The 16,088-nt window shown below is 37.2% G+C and overlaps 1 non-coding gene across 1 annotated transcript; it reads right to left on the bottom strand.

Annotated features, from left to right (window-relative positions):
• Positions 1–8,216: 8,216 nt before the first annotated feature.
• Positions 8,217–8,323, bottom strand: LOC128578624 (U6 spliceosomal RNA). Its single transcript, XR_008377763.1, has one exon. It is a non-coding gene; the product is annotated as a U6 spliceosomal RNA (small nuclear RNA).
• Positions 8,324–16,088: the final 7,765 nt, after the last annotated feature.

A 16,088-nucleotide genomic window follows, 5' to 3' on the forward strand; every position in this document is an offset into this window, starting at 1 on the left:
CCATTTTATCCCATGGGAGAGAGCCTCTAAAAACTGGACCTACTTCCCCTACTAGGGTGCCATGGTGCTCTACTACCAGGCATAAAACTGTATAAAACTGTATATATTCTCTACATGCAATTCTGAATTCACAGCACTCCCCTCTACTCTCACTCTGAGGTAACTGTATAAAACTGTATATATTCTCTACATGCAATTCTGAATTCACAGCACTCCCCTCTACTCTCACTCTGAGGTCTGGAAGCCTGTCCCCCAGGAGTCCAGATATTTGGGTATTTTCTCAAGAGGTGTGGACAGGGCATAGACTGCTCTGGTCAGTGCTGATTCTGTGGCACAGGAGTAAGGAGAGGACGGTCAGCTGAGAGGGAGCCACACAGGAGTGGTGGTGCCCCAAGGCACAGAGCAGCAGCCACAGGGACAACAATAGGGCTCACACCCCTGGATATCCTGGAGTCACACCCCCTGTCTCTCTGGGAAACCAGAGGAGGCTGGGCATCTTCTCTGGTAGCAGCCACTGGTGGAACAGATCTGGGACGGAAACACAGGCCCGTGAGTAAAGGGTTTGCCTGAGGCAGTACCAGCCTGGGCATAGCGTGGGGACTAGAATATGTGTGCACAAAGAACACAGACTCTCAGGGTGGGGCTGACCCAGAGGACCACTATATTGAGAAAAAGATGCACCCAGCCCTCAGGGTATCATAGCTGAGAGAAAGGAGGGCAGGCAAAGGCTGCAACTGAAAGTTGAGTGTGAGCTTAACTGACAGAAACTGGAGCCGAGACCGGGCAGCAGCACAGACCAGACCTGAGTAGGTTTCTGTGAACTCAAACAGCATCTGATCTGCAGGGGAATATAGCTGGGACAGAAACAAATTCTGTGAAGTTGTTCTGTTCCATCAGCAACATCAACCAGGGGCAGGGCTGAAACTGAGTGAACCGTCACAGCTTCCATTAAGCACCCGAGGTTGTCAGGCCTCACCTCATCCTGCCAGATAGTGGCAGACAGTAGTGGCCTGGCTGAGGAGACATAGATCTCCCTATGATTCAGGCAGGTGCAAACATCTAGAGTATCTGCTCATTGGAGGGAACTGGGTGACAGCCCTGTGGGGTTATCAGTGACTGAGTGAGACAGAGGTGCAAGGTGGGGAAGGAGGCATCAACCTTTCCAGACTAATCTATTTGCTGGGTTGGTCCTCCTGACCTCTCGGAGCACCAGAGTGAGTCATACTTGAGTTGCCAGTAGACCCCTGTGATCTAGTTGCTGGAGAGCTTTTGAACTGTCCCACCTGAGACAGGTGCTGACTGAGACAATTGATTTGGACCTCTTCAACTGGGCCAATAACCCAAGAACTATCCAAGTGGTAGCCCGGGTTTGTGGTTGTGGGAAGTTTTCATTTTCCGTTTCCAATTGTTGTCTGTGGGGGGTGGAGTGACTTAATTGCCAGTATTTCTCCACAGCTGAGGCTTCAACCCAGAGTAACTGATTCACTATGGTAGGACAGAGACCAGCTGAAAGCAAGACAAAGCCACTTAGCCCCACAACACCAAGAAGGTCCTCAGTTTCTCAGACTGTAGCACTGTACAGGTCCTTGGCAAAGCTCCAGGGAAAAAAGTACAGACACCAGTTCCAGATTTTGGGCAAAGGGCTGGTTAAGCACTACTCCTGGAGCCCCCAACCCAACTTCTCTTTTTCTACTCATCTAGTCAAATGGCGTAAAATAATCATGGGACAGAATCAGTGGAAAATATCCAGTACATGAATAATCAGAGTAGGTCAATACCCTCAAGGAAAGATATGGTGGACACAACGGAAGATCCCATTCATAAAGAGATGGCCACGATGTCAGAAATCGAATTCAGAATTTTGATTGCAAACAATATTAATAGAATACAGGAAAAGTTAAAATTAGAAATTCCAGGAGAATTTCAAAAGTTGTCTCAAGAATTCAATGAATTTAAATACAAAACCACCAAAAATTTTGACACATTGAGACAAGAATTTGCAGCCCTTAAAGATCTGTAAAATACAGTAGAATCCCTCAGGAACAGAATGGAGCAAGCAGAAGAAAGGATTTCTGACATGGAAAACAAAACATTTGAACGCTCCCTAACTCTCAATGAGGAAGAGAAATGGAGATCAAAAAAGGATCATTCTCTCAGAGAGCTCTGGGATAATTCAAAGAAAACTAATATTCACCTCATAGAAATCCCTGAAGGCTATGAAGTGGCTTCACAAGGCACAGAGGCTCTTCTTCATGAAATTATGAAAGAGAATTTTCCAGACATGCCAAGAGATTCTGAAATTCAGGTAGCAGACAGTTTCAGAAACTGAGCAAGACTCAACCCGAATAAGACATCACCCAGGCACATCATAATTAACTTCACTAAAGTTAATATAAAGGAGAAAATTCTGAAAGCAGCCACATGTAAGAAAATCATAACCTACAAAGGGAAGAATATTAGAATGACTGCAGATCTCTCTGCTGAAACCTTTCAAGTTAGAAGAGGGTGGTCATCAAATTTTAATCTCCTAAAACAAAATAACTTTCAACCCCAGGATCCTGTGTCAAGCTAAACTGATGGAGAAATTAAATACTTTAATGACATTCACATGTTGAAGAAATTTGCCATAACTAAAGCAGCTCTCCAGGATATTCTCAGACTTATCTCCATAATGACCAGCACAATCCTCCACAACAAAAGGAAACACACCCAGGAACTTTTCATCAAACTCCAACTTCCACAATAGTGAAAGAATTAAAAATGTCCACTGGGCTTTTGAAAAACTCAATACTCAAAATTCTACAAGGCTTATCAGTATTCTCCATTATTGTGAATGGCTTAAATTGTCCTCTAAAGAGGCGCAGGTTGGCTGACTGGATAAAAAAAACTCAGACCAGATATCTTCTGCATACAAGAATCTCATCTTACCTAAAAAGATATATATAGACTCAGGGTGAAGGAATAGTCTTCTATATTTCATGCAAATGGAAATCAGAAAAAAGCAAGTGTTGTAGTTTTATTTGCAGATACAATAGGCTTTAAGCCAATAAAAGTAAGGAAGGATAAGAATGGTAACTTCATATTTGTTAAGGGTAATATACAATATGATGAAATTTCATATTAATATTTCATTATTAATATCTATGCACCAGAATGTGCCTACATTTATAAGAGAAACTCTAACAGACATGAGCAACTTGATTTCCTTCATCTCCATAATAGTCGGAGATTTTAATACACCTCTGCCAGTGTTGGATAGATCCGCCAATAAGAAGTTGAGCAAATAAATTTTAGATTTAAATTAACCATTCAACATTTGGATTTAACAGACATCTATAGAACTTTTCATCGCAACAAAACTTAATACACATTCTTCTCATCAGCCCACAGAACATACTCCAAAATCAATCACATCTTAGGTCACAAGTCTAAACTCAGTAAATTTAAAAGAATAGAACTCATTCCTTGCTTCTTCTTGGACCACCATGTAATAAAAGTTAAAATCATTAACAATAGGAATCTGCATACCCATATGAAAACATGGAAGCTAAATAACCTTATACTGGATGACAGCTGCATCATAGATGAGATTAAGAAGGAAATTACCAAATTTCTGGAACAAAATTATAATGAAGACACGAATTATCAGAACCTCTGGGATGCAGCAAAGGCAATCGTAAGAGGGAAATTTATAGCGCTGCAAGCCTTCCTCAGGAGAATGAAAAGAGAGGAAGTTAATGACTTAATGGAACATCTCGAGCAATGGGAATAGGAAGAACATTTCAATCCAAAACACAGTAGAAGAAGAGAAATAACCAAAATTAGAGTAGAATTCAATGAAATTGAAAACAAAAAAAAAATAATACAATAGACTAAAAAATCAAAAAGTTGGTTTTTTGAAAAGGTCAACAAACTAAATAAACCTTTGGCTAATCTAACCAGGAAAAAGGAATCAAATCTCTAATTTCATCAATCAGAAATGCTAAAAATGAAATAACAAGAGACCCCTCAGATCAAAAAATTCCTTAATGAATATTACAAGAGACTTTATTCTCAGACATATGAAAACCTGAAAAAATTTGAATACTTGGAAGCAAGCCACCTTCCAAGACTTAGCCAGAATCAGGTGGAAATGTTGAGCAGGCCTGTATCAAGTTCAAAAATAGCATCAAATATACAAAATCTCCCTAAAAACAAAAGCCCGGGACCAGATGGCTTCACATTAGAATTCTACCAATCCATTAGGGAGGAACTGGTACCTATAATACTAAACCTTTTCCAAATTATAGAAAAAGAAGGAATACTATGCAACACATTCTATGAAGCAAACACTGCCTTGATCCCCAAACCAGGAACATGTCCAACAAGAAAAGAAAATTGTAGACCAATATCACTAATGAATATTGATGCAAAAATATTTAACAAGATCCTTGCAAACAGAATCCAGCAACACATTAAACAAATTATACACCATGACCAAGTGGGTTTTATTCCAGAGTCTCAAGGCTGGTTCAATATATGTAAATCTAAAAATATAATTCAGCACATTAACAAATTAAAGAACAAAGACCACATGATTCTCTTAATTTATGCAGAAAAAGCTTTTGATAACATCCAGCATCCCTTCATGTTCAGAGCACTTAAGAAAATTGGTATAGAAGTGACATTTCTCAAACCGATAGAAACCATCTACAGTAAACCCACGGCCAATATCCTATTGAATGGAGTTAAATTGAAATCATTTCCACTCATATCAGGAACCAAGCAAGGTTGCCCATTGTCTCCACTGCTCTTTCACATTCTCACCCCTATATAGGGCTAGAAGAAATCAAACTTTCACTCTTTGCAGATGATATGATTATATGGAAAACACCAGGGATTCTACAACAAGACTCTTAGAAGTGATCAAGGAATACAGCAGTGTCTCAGGTTACAAAATCAGCATTCATAAATTGGTAGCCTTTATTTATACCAACAATAGTCAAGCTGAAAAAACAGTCAGGACTCTATTCCATTCACAGTACTGCCAAAGAAGATAACATGTTTGGGAGTTTATCTTACAAAGAACATGAAATATCTCTATAAAGAGAACTATAAAACTCTAAGAAAAGAAATAGCTGAAAATGTTAACAAATGGAAAAACATACCATGCTTATGGCTGGGAATAATCATCATTGTTAAAAAGTTCATACTACCCAAAGCAATATACAATTTTAATGCAATCCCAATTAAACCCCCACTGTAATACTTTAAAGATCTCAAAAAAATAATACTTAGTTTTATATGGAATCAGAAAAAATCTTGAATAGCCAAGACATTACTCAGAAATAAAAACAAAGCAGGAGGAATCATGCTACCAGACCTCAGACTACACTATAAATCGATAGTGATCAAAACATCATGGTACCGGCACAAAAAAAGAGAGGTAGATGTATGGAACAGAATATAGAACCAAGAGATGAACCCAGCTACTTACCATCATTTGATCTTTGCCAGACTAATTTAAAATATCCGAAGACATGAGACTACTAAAATACTAGAAGAAAGTGTGGGCAAAACTCTTGAAGAAATCGGCCTGGGCAAATATTTTGAGGACGACCCCCCGGGCAATTGAAGCAGCATCAAAAATACCCTCCTGGGATCTGATCAAACTAAAAAGCTTCTGCACAGCCAAGAACACAGTAAGTAAATCAAGCAGACAGCCCTCAAAATGGAAAAAGATATTTGCAGGTTATGTCTCCCACAAAGGTTTAATAACAAGAATCCACTAAGAACTCAAACATATTAGCAAAAAAAGAAAAATTGATCCCATCTTAGGCTAGACAAGGGACTTGAAAAGACACTTCTCTGAAGAAGACAGGCACACAGCCTACAGACATATGAAAAAATGCTCATCATTTTTAATCATCAGAGTAAATGCAAATCAAAACTACTTTGAGATATTGTATAACTCCAGTAAGATTAGCCCATTTCACAAAATCCCAAAACCAGAGATGTAGGCGTGGATGTGGAGAAAAGGGAAAACTTCCACACTGCTGGTGGGAATGCAAACTAATGTGTTCCTTTTGGAAAGATGTTTGGAGAACACTTAGAGGTCTAAAAATAGACCTGCCATTTGATGCTACAATTCCTTCACTATGTATATATGCAGAAGACGAAAAATCACCTTATAACAAAGATATTTGTACCAGAATGTTTATTACAGCCCAATTCATAATTGCTAAATCATGGAAGAAGCCCAAGTGCCCATCACCCCCACAAAAGGATTAATAAATTGTGCTATATGTACACCATGGAATATTATGTAAGAGATGGAGACTTAAAGAAAAATGGAGACTTTACCTCTTTCATGTTTACATTGATGGAGCTGGAACATTTTCTTTCTTCTTTTTTTTTATTGTTGGGGATTCATTGAGGGTACAATAAGCCAGGTTACACTGATTGCAATTGTTAGGTAAAGTCCCTCTTGCAATCATGTCTTGCCCCCATAAAATGTGACACACACCAAGGCCCCACCCCCTCCCTCCGTCCCTCTTGGAACATTTTCTTATTTGAAAAGTATCTCAAAAATGTAAGAAAAAGTATGCAATGTTCTCAGCCCCACTATGAAACTAATTTATAGCTTTCATGTGAATGATATAACCCAATTATAACTTAAGAATATGGGAAAAGGGGAACTGGAAGGGTGGGGGAAGGATTGGTAAAGGGAAGGTAATTGGTGGGACCACACCTACAGTGCATCTTACAAGGGTACATGTGAAACTTAGTAAATGTAGAATATAAATGTCTTAACATGATAACTAACAAAATGCCAGGAAGGCTATGTTAACCAGTGTGATGAAAATATGTCAAATTGTATATAAAACCAGTGTATGGAGCCCCATGATTGCATTAATATACACAGCTATGGTTTAGTAAAAAAAGGAAAACAAAAAATGATGAAATAAATACATTTCTATATACCATACAGCTTTATCAAATCTTCACATTTTATTTGCTTCATATATGATTTTAATGAATTAAAATACTACATATATGGTTGAAGACACTTCTTTATAATGAATATTTTTTCTGTGAGTAATAATATTTTCTTTTTTATTTCAAATTAATATGAGGGTACAATTTTTAGGTTATGTCATTCTCACTTCCCAAGTAAAGTTCAAGTTGTAATTGAGCCCTTCACCCAGGGGTGTGCTGAACACCCTCTAATTGTGCAGATTAGGTGATATCCTGCCAATTGCTCTCTCTCCTCCAGCCAGTAACCTCCCCCCAATACTCCCTTGCTAGACTATTTTTTTTATTTTATCATTTGTGTTTATATATTGGTTTCATATTAATATTGTTTATTGCAGCTCAATTCACAATTATCAAGTTGTGGAAGCAACTCAAATACCCTTCCCCTGAATGGATTAACAAACTATGGCATATGTATAACATGGAGTACTATTCATCCATAAGAAAAGATGAAGCCTTTACCTCATTTATGTTAACCTGGATGGAGTTGAAATGCATTCTTCTTAGTAAAGTATCTCAAGATTCGTTTAATACATTTATACACCTTCCAACTCTTCTGAATTCATTTCCCTTACCTCCTTTTATAGACACAATCTCTATCCTGCATTTTGTATTTGAATGCAAGGGATAGACTATATCAATACTTCTGATTCACTTCTTCTGTTCTTCCTAGCCTCACCTTTCCCTTATTCCTGCCACCTCTATAGATCCTATTATTGTGCTGGATATGACCAACTTTATGCAGATGCAGTTTGGCAGCACCTTACCTCAGGTCCAAATTGTGTACTTCTTGATCCCAACCCAGGGCTCCTCTGTTACTGAAGTGGCCATAAGACACTGTAATAATCTATTCAAATTTCATGTAGGTTTCATACAATATGAAAGTGTGAAAGAGCAAATACCACATGAGGCAAAAGTTTGACTTTTGTAAAACTAGTAGAATCAGTGGGGAAACTAGTAGTAAAGCCCATCTACGTACTACCCCTAAACAGAGAGTCCTGAGAAGTGTTACCAATGTCTAACCACACAGTCCCATGAGAGAGAACATGAGTAAAGATTTCCAACTTGATAATGGATTCTTGTCTTGGCTCCCCTGATTTTCTTTTGTGTTTTTTTTCCTGCCTCTCAGTCCCACTTCCTATAAACTATTTACATATATATATATATATATATATATATATTTTAGGTATATAAACATTTTTAAAAATATGGAATGCTTCACGAATTTGCGTGTCATCCTTGTGCAGGGGCCATGCTAATCTTCTCTGTATCATTCCAATTTTAGTATATGTGCTGCCAAAGCGAGCACATCAATTTTTTATTATGTTTTACTTTCCAGGAAATTTGGGAAAAGACAGTTATTTTTGGATGTACCAGAACTTTTAATTTTAATATAGTCAGTTTCTGCTTTTCCTCCTCTGAGCTTTCTCTTGTGTGAGAAGTTTAAGAAATTCTTTCCAATCCTAAAGTCATGATTTTTTTTTATATTTTCTTCTAAATTTTCAGTAAGAAGTAAAAATCTACTTCATTTTCTTTTTTTTTTTCATTCTTGGAGATTCATTGAGAGTACAAGAAACCAGGTTACACTGGTTGTATTTGTTAGGTAAAGTCCCTCTTATAATTGTGTCTTGCCCCCAAAAGGTGTGTCACACACTGAGACCTCAACCCCCTCCCTCCTTTCGTATCTCTGCTCTGCCCTTATCCTCGCTCCCTACCTCCCTCTCTCTGCTCTTCTTTTCCCCCACCCGTCCCTCCTCCCCTCTCTCTCTCTTCTCTCCCATTTTCCCACTCCCCACCATGGACTAGATCATTAATTGTCCTCATATGAAAATTGACTACAATGATTCATGCTTCTCCATTCTTGTGATGCTTTACTAATAATAATGTGTTCCACTTTCATCCAGATTAATACAAAGGATGTAAAGTCTCCATCTTTTTAATGGCTGAATAGTATTCCGTGGCATACATATACCACAGTTTGTTAATCCACTCCTGGGTTGGTGGGCATTTAGGCTGTTTCCACATTTTGGCGATTGTAAACTGCGCTGCACTAAACAGTCTAGTGCAAGTAGACTGTTATGGTAAAACAAATATTTTTTCATTGAGTAGATGCCAAGCTATGGGATTGCAGGATCAAATGGGAGGTCTAGCTTGAGTTCTTTGATGGTTCTCCATATTTCCTTCCAAAATGGTTGTATTAGTTTGCAGTCCCACCAGCAGTGTAAAAGTGTTTCTTTCTCTTCACATCCACGCTAGCATCTACAGTTCTGAGATTTTGTGATGTGGGCCATTCTTGGTGGGGTTAGATAATAATCTCAGGGTAGTTTTGATTTCCATTTCTCTAATAATTAGGAATAATGGGAGTTTTTTCATATGATTGTTAGCCATTCATCTGTCTTCTTTACAGAAGGTTCTTATTCATCTTTCTTGCCCATTGATATATGGGATTGTTGGCTTTTTTCAAGTTGACTAACTTGAGTTCTCTGTAGATCCTAGTTATCAAGCTTTGGTCTGATTCGAAATATGAAAATATCCTTTTCCATTGTGTAGGTTATCTATTTGCTTTGGTTGTTGTCTCCTTAGCTGTACAGAAGCTTTTCAATTTAATTAAGTCCCATTTGTTTATTTTTGTTGTTGTTGCAATTGCCATGGAAGTTTTCATAAAGTCTTTCCCAAGACCGTTATCTTCCACTGTTTTTCATATGCTTTCTTTGAGGATTTTTCATCGTTTCATACCTTAAATTTAAGTCCTTTATCCATCTTGAATCAATTTTTGTGAGTAGAGAAAGGTGCAGGTCCAGTTTCACTCTTTTACATGTGCATATCCAGTTCTCTGAGCACCATTTATTGAATAGGGATTCTTTCCCTCAGTGTATGTCTTGCTTGGTTTATCAAAGATTAGGTGGCTGTAAAATGTTAGTATCATTTCCTGGTTTTCTATTAGATTCCATATGTCTATGTCTCTATTTTTGTGGCAGGATCATGCTGTTTTGAGCACTATGACCTTGTAGTATTGCCTAAAATCTGGTATGCTGATGACCAGGCTTTGTTTTTATTAATAAGAACTGTCTTAGATATATGGGTTCTTTTCTGGTTTCATACAAAAAAATAATTATTTTTTTCAAAGTCTTGAAAGTATAATATTGGTATTTTAATAGGGATGGCATCAAATCTGTAGGTTGATTTTGGAAATAAAGACATTTTAACCATGTTGATTCTTTCCAGCCATAAGCATGATATTATCTTCCATTTATTAATATCCTCTGTTATTTCCTTTCTTAGGGTTTCATAATTTTCTTTATAGAGGTCCTTTACCTCTTTTGTTAGGTATATTCCTAAGTTTTTCTTTTTCTTTGAAGCTTTCATGAAGGAATTGTGTCCTTAATTAGTTTCTCATCTTCACTCTTAGTGGTGTATATAACCGCTACTGACTTGTGGACATTGATTTTATATCCTGAGACATTACTGTATATTTTTATGATTTCCAGGAATCTTGTGGTTGAGTCTTGAAAGTTCTCTAAGTATAAAATCATGTTGTGGGCAAAGGGAGAGTTTGGTGTCCTCTCCCCCTATTTGGATGCCTTTTCCTTCTTTTGCCTGATTATGTTGGCTAAAATGTCCAGCACTATGTTGAATAGTAATGGCAATAGAAGATAACCTTGTCTGGTTCCAGTTCCAATAGGAAAAGCTTTCAGTTTTACTCCATTCAGTAAAATATTAGCTGTGGGTCTCTCATATATATCAGTTTAAGAAATATGCCACCTATCCATACTCTTCAGTGTTCTAAATAAAAAAAGGATGCTAGATTTTATCAAATGCTTTTTCTGCATTTATTGAGCGGATCATATGGTTTTCGTTTTTGCTTCGGTTGATACAGTGAATAACATTTATGGACTTGCATATGTTAAAGCAGCCTTGCATCCTGGGATGAAACATACTTGATCATGATGTAGAAATTTTTGATGATAAACTGTAATCTACTGGCTAGGACTTCGTTGAGAATTTTTGCCTGTATATACATTAGTGAAATTGGTCTGATGCTCTCCTGTTTAGTTGGGTTGTTTCCTGGTTTGGGTATCAAAGTGATGTTTGCTTCATAGAATTTGCTGAGGAAGATTTCTTCCTCCTTCTCAATTTTTTGGAATAATGTCCGGAGTATGGGAATAAGCTCTTCTTTGAAAGTTTGATAGAATTCTGGTGTGAAGCCATCCAGACCAGGGCATTTTTTTTGTTAGGAGATTTTTCATTGTTTCTTTGATCTCAGTGTTTGAAATTGGTCTATTCAGCAGATCTATTTCTTCCTGGCTAAGTCTTGGGAGAGAGTCTGATTCCAAATATTGATCCATTTCATTCACATTGTCAAATTTCTGGGCACAGAATTTCTTGTAGTATTCAGAGTTAATCTTTTCTGTCTCTGTGGTATCTGTTGTTATTTCCCCTTTATCATTTCTGATTGAGGTTACTGGAGATTTTACTCCTCTATTTCTAGTTTAGTCTGTCCAAAGTTTATCTATTTTATTTATTTGTTAAAAAAAAAACTCTCCTTATTTTATTAATTTTCTAAATGATGTTTTTGTTTCCAATTTCATTAATCTCTAATTTAATGTTGGAAATTTATTTTCCTCTGCTGTGTTTAGGCTTAGATTGCTCTTCTTTTTACAATTCCATAAGATGACTTGTGAGTTTGTTGATGTGCTCTCTTTCTGTTTTTCAGATATAGGCATCTAAAGCAATAAATTTTTCTCTCAGGATTGCTTTTGCTGTATCCCACAGGTTTTGGTAGCTTGTGTCTTCATTGTTGTTATGCTCAAGTAAGCTAATTATTTCCTCATTTATTTCTTCCTGCACACAACTCTCATTCAGCATAAGGTTGTTTAATTCCATGCCTTTTTGTGGGGTTGAACATTTTTGTTGGAATTGAATTCCATCTGTAATGCCTTGTGGTCTGAGAAGATGCAAGGTAAAATTTCAGTTATTTTTCTTGTGTTGATGTTCATTTTGTGTCCTTGGATATTATCAATTTTGGAGAATGTTACATGGGCCTATGAGAGGAATGTACATTTGGAATGGAATGTTATCTCTCTCTCTCTCTTTTTATTAAATCATAGCTGTGTACATTAATGCAATCGTGGGGTACAATATATGCTGGTTTCATATACAATTTGAAATATTTTCATCAAACTGGTTAACATAGCCTTCATGGCATTATCTTAGTTATTGTGTTAAGACATTTATATTCTACAATTAGTAAATTTCACATGTAAACTTGTAAGATGAACTATAGCTGTGGTCTCACTAATTACTCTCCCTCCACCCATATACCCCCTCCCCTCCCCTTCCTCTCCCATTTCCTCCTCTTCTTGGGCTATAACTGGGATATAGCTTTAATTTTAAAGCTATAAATTGGTTTCGTAGTAGGGCTAAGTACATTGGATACTTTTTCTTCCATTCTTGAGATAGTTTGATGATAAGAATCTGTTCCAGCTCCATCCATGTAAACATGAAAGAGGTAAAGTCTCCATCTTTCTTTCAGGCTGCATAGTATTCCATGGTGTAAATATACCACAATCCATTCATGGGTCAATGGGCACTTGGGCTTCTTCCATGACTCAGCAATTATGATTTGGGCTGCAATAAAAGCTCGACTGTCATACTTTAAAGATCTCAAAACAGGGCGGCGCCTGTGGCTCAGTGAGCAGGGCGCCGGCCCCATATACCGAGGGTGGCGGGTTCAAACCCGGCCCCGGCCAAACTGCAACAAAAAAATAGCCGGGCGTTGTGGCGGGCGCCTGTAGTCCCAGGTACTCGGGAGGCTGAGGCAGGAGAATCACCTAAGCCCGGGAGTTGGAGGTTGCTGTGAGCTGTGTGATGCCACGGCACTCTACCGAGGGCGATAAAGTGAAACTCTGTCTCTACAAAAAAATAAATAAACAAATAAATGAAAATAATAAAAAATAATTAAAAAAATTAAAAAAAAAAGATCTCAAAACAAAGCAGGAGAAATCATGCTACCACAACTCAGACTATACTATAAATTAATAGTGATCAAAACAGCATGGTACTGGCACCAAAAAAGAGAGATAAATGTATGAAACAGAATAGAGAACCAAGCGATGAACCCAGCTACTTATCGTTATTTGATTTTTGACAAGCTAATTAAAAACATTCAGTGGGGAAAACATTCCCTATTTAACAAATAGTGCTGGGAAAACCTGCTGGCGACCTGCAGAAGACTGAAACTGGACTCACACCTTTCACCATTAACTAAGATAGACTCTCACTGGATTAAAGATTTAAATTTGAGACATGAAACTGTAAAAATACTAGAAGAAAGCACAGGGAAAACACTTGAATAGGCCTGGGTGAATATTTTATGAGGAAGACCCCCCTCCCACCGGCAATTAAAGCAACACCAAAAGTACACTACTGGGACCTGATCAAACTAAAAAGCTTCTTCACAGCTAAGAACACAGTAAGTAAATCAAGCAGACAGCCCTCATAATGGGATAAAATATTTGCAGTTTATGTCTCCGACAAAAGTTTAATAACCAGAATCCACAGAAAACTCAAATGTATTAGCAAGAAAGGAATAAGTGTTCACATCTCAGAGTGGGCAAGGCACTTGAAGAGAAATTTATCTGAAGAAGACAGGTACATGGCCTACAGACATATGAAAAAATGATTACCATCCTTAATCATTAGAGAAATACAAATCAAAAATACTTTGAGATATCATCTAACTCCAGTAAGATTAGCCCACATCAAAAAATCCAAAAACCATAGGTGTTGGCGTGGATTTGGAGAAAAGGGAACACTTCCACACTGCTGGTGGGAATGCAAACTAATACATTCCTTTTGTAAAGATGTTTGGAGACTACTTAGGGATCTAAAAATAGACCCGATATTTGATCCTACAATTCCTCTAGTAGGTATATATCCAGAAGACCAAAAATCACATTATAACAAAGACATTTGGGATGGAATGTTCTATATACGTCTACAAAGCACAGTTGTTCTGGGGTCTCATTTAAGTCCCTTACATTTTTGTTTCATTTCTGTTTAGAGGATCTGTCCAGCTCTATAAGAAGAGTGTTAACATCCTCTGTTATTATGGAGTTATAGGATTTTGTATTGCTCAGACTAATTAAGGTTTGTTTCAAGAATCTGGGAGGGTTAATGTGGGTGAATAAATATTAAGAATTAAAATAGCTTCTTGTTGTATTTTTTTCTCACCAATATGAAGTGTCCATATTTGTCTTTTTTGACTTTAGTTACTTTAAATCTACTTGTATTCGAAAATAAGATTGCAACCCCTCTTTTCTTCTGAATTCTGTTTGCCTGAAAAATTGTCTTCCAACTCTTAACTCTGACTTTTAATTTGTCTTTTGTGACTAGGTGTCTTTCCCGCAGACAGCAAATGGATGGCTTGTGTTTTTTAATCCAATCACCCAATCTATGCCATTTCAGTGGGGAATTCAAGTAATTAACATTTATTGAGATAATTGAGAAGTGTGTTAGCATTCTTTTTCATCTGATTTTGTGAAAGACCATTGCTTCATTTCATCTTTTGCATCATTGCGGAATCTAGGTTCTGTTCTCTAATTTCTGGGTACTTACTTTGCTGGTGGTCCATTGTGATGGTCAGAGTGCACAACATTCTGAAGTGTTTCCTATAGAACTGATCTTGTTGTGGCAAATGTCCTAAATGTTTGCATATCAGTAAAATATTTGATTTCTTCTTAAATTTTTAAGTTTAGCTTAGCAGGATATGGAATTCTGGGCTAGAAATTGTTTTGTTTATGTAGATTAAGGGTAGATGACCATTGTCTTCTGGTTTGAAAAGTTTCATTTCAGAAGTCTGCAGTCATCATAATGTATTTGCTGCTGTAAGTCAATTGATGCTTGCTATTGGCAGCTTGCAATGTTTTTTTTCATTTGTCTTGACTTAGGAAAAGTTCATCATAATGTGTCTTGTAGAAGCTCTATTTGAGCTGAGGTGACCTGGAGTCTGATATCCCTCTGAAAGAAGTGTGTCAGAATCTTTGGTGATATTTGGGAAAATTTTATTTATAATATTCTCTAGTGTGGCATCCTTCCTCTAGGGCATTCTTTTTCCCCTCTGGGATACCTATAACTCATATGTTTGAATGCTTCTAAAGTCCCATAATTCTGTCAGTGAATGTTTTGCTTTATTTCTCTTTTTTTCTGCCTCTTTAACTATCTGAGTTATTTCAAGAGCTTTGTCCTCTACCTCTGAGACTCTTTCTCTGTATGGTCTAATCTGTTATTGATACCTTCTATTGCATTTTTAAGTTCCCTAATTAACTGCTTCTATTCCTTAAGCTATGCCACATCCTTTCTATATTCTTCATGATATTCGTTCACCTGTTATTTGATTCTGTTTTTGGATTCCCTTTGGTTATTTCCCACTTTCTCAGCAATTTCCTTCATCGTTTATTGATTATTTTCCACTTCCTTGCAATTTCCTTCATGGTTTTCATCATCTGTTTTTTAAATTCCCCTCTGTAATATCTAACATTTCTTTAGTTGTGGAAACCACTGCAGTAGCTACCTCATGATCCCTTGGGGTGGTTTCTCTGAACTGGTTTTTCATGTTGCTAGGATTTTTCTGCTGATTCTTCCTCATTAGTATTTTTTTTTATTTGTTTCCTGGCCCTCATTTTCCTTTCATTTCCTCTTGCTCTTTAAATTACCATGCCTCATCTGTAAGGTTATGATGAGTCATTTTGAAACTGGATAAAAACGATGAGAAGATTTAAGATCAAAAGGGAAATAAGATTTACAAAAAATAAAAAAAGGAAAGGAGAGGGCATGAGTAAAAGGGAATATTGACAAAAAGAAGAGAGGAACAGAAAGATGGAAACAGGAGTAATAATGGTGTAGAGTAGGGTACTTGGACCCAACCTTAAAAACACCACTTCGGGCTTGCTGGATTGGGTGGTTCCCTTGAAGTCAGCAGCTCTTTGCCAGACTGAGCAGACATGGCACCCCACATCCACCAAATAGAGAGGAAAGACTAAATTACTATAAATCAAACCTAAAGAAAGCCTTCT

This window comes from Nycticebus coucang, chromosome X (genome assembly GCF_027406575.1).
Source record: "Nycticebus coucang isolate mNycCou1 chromosome X, mNycCou1.pri, whole genome shotgun sequence".
NCBI classification, from domain to species: Eukaryota; Metazoa; Chordata; class Mammalia; order Primates; family Lorisidae; genus Nycticebus; species Nycticebus coucang.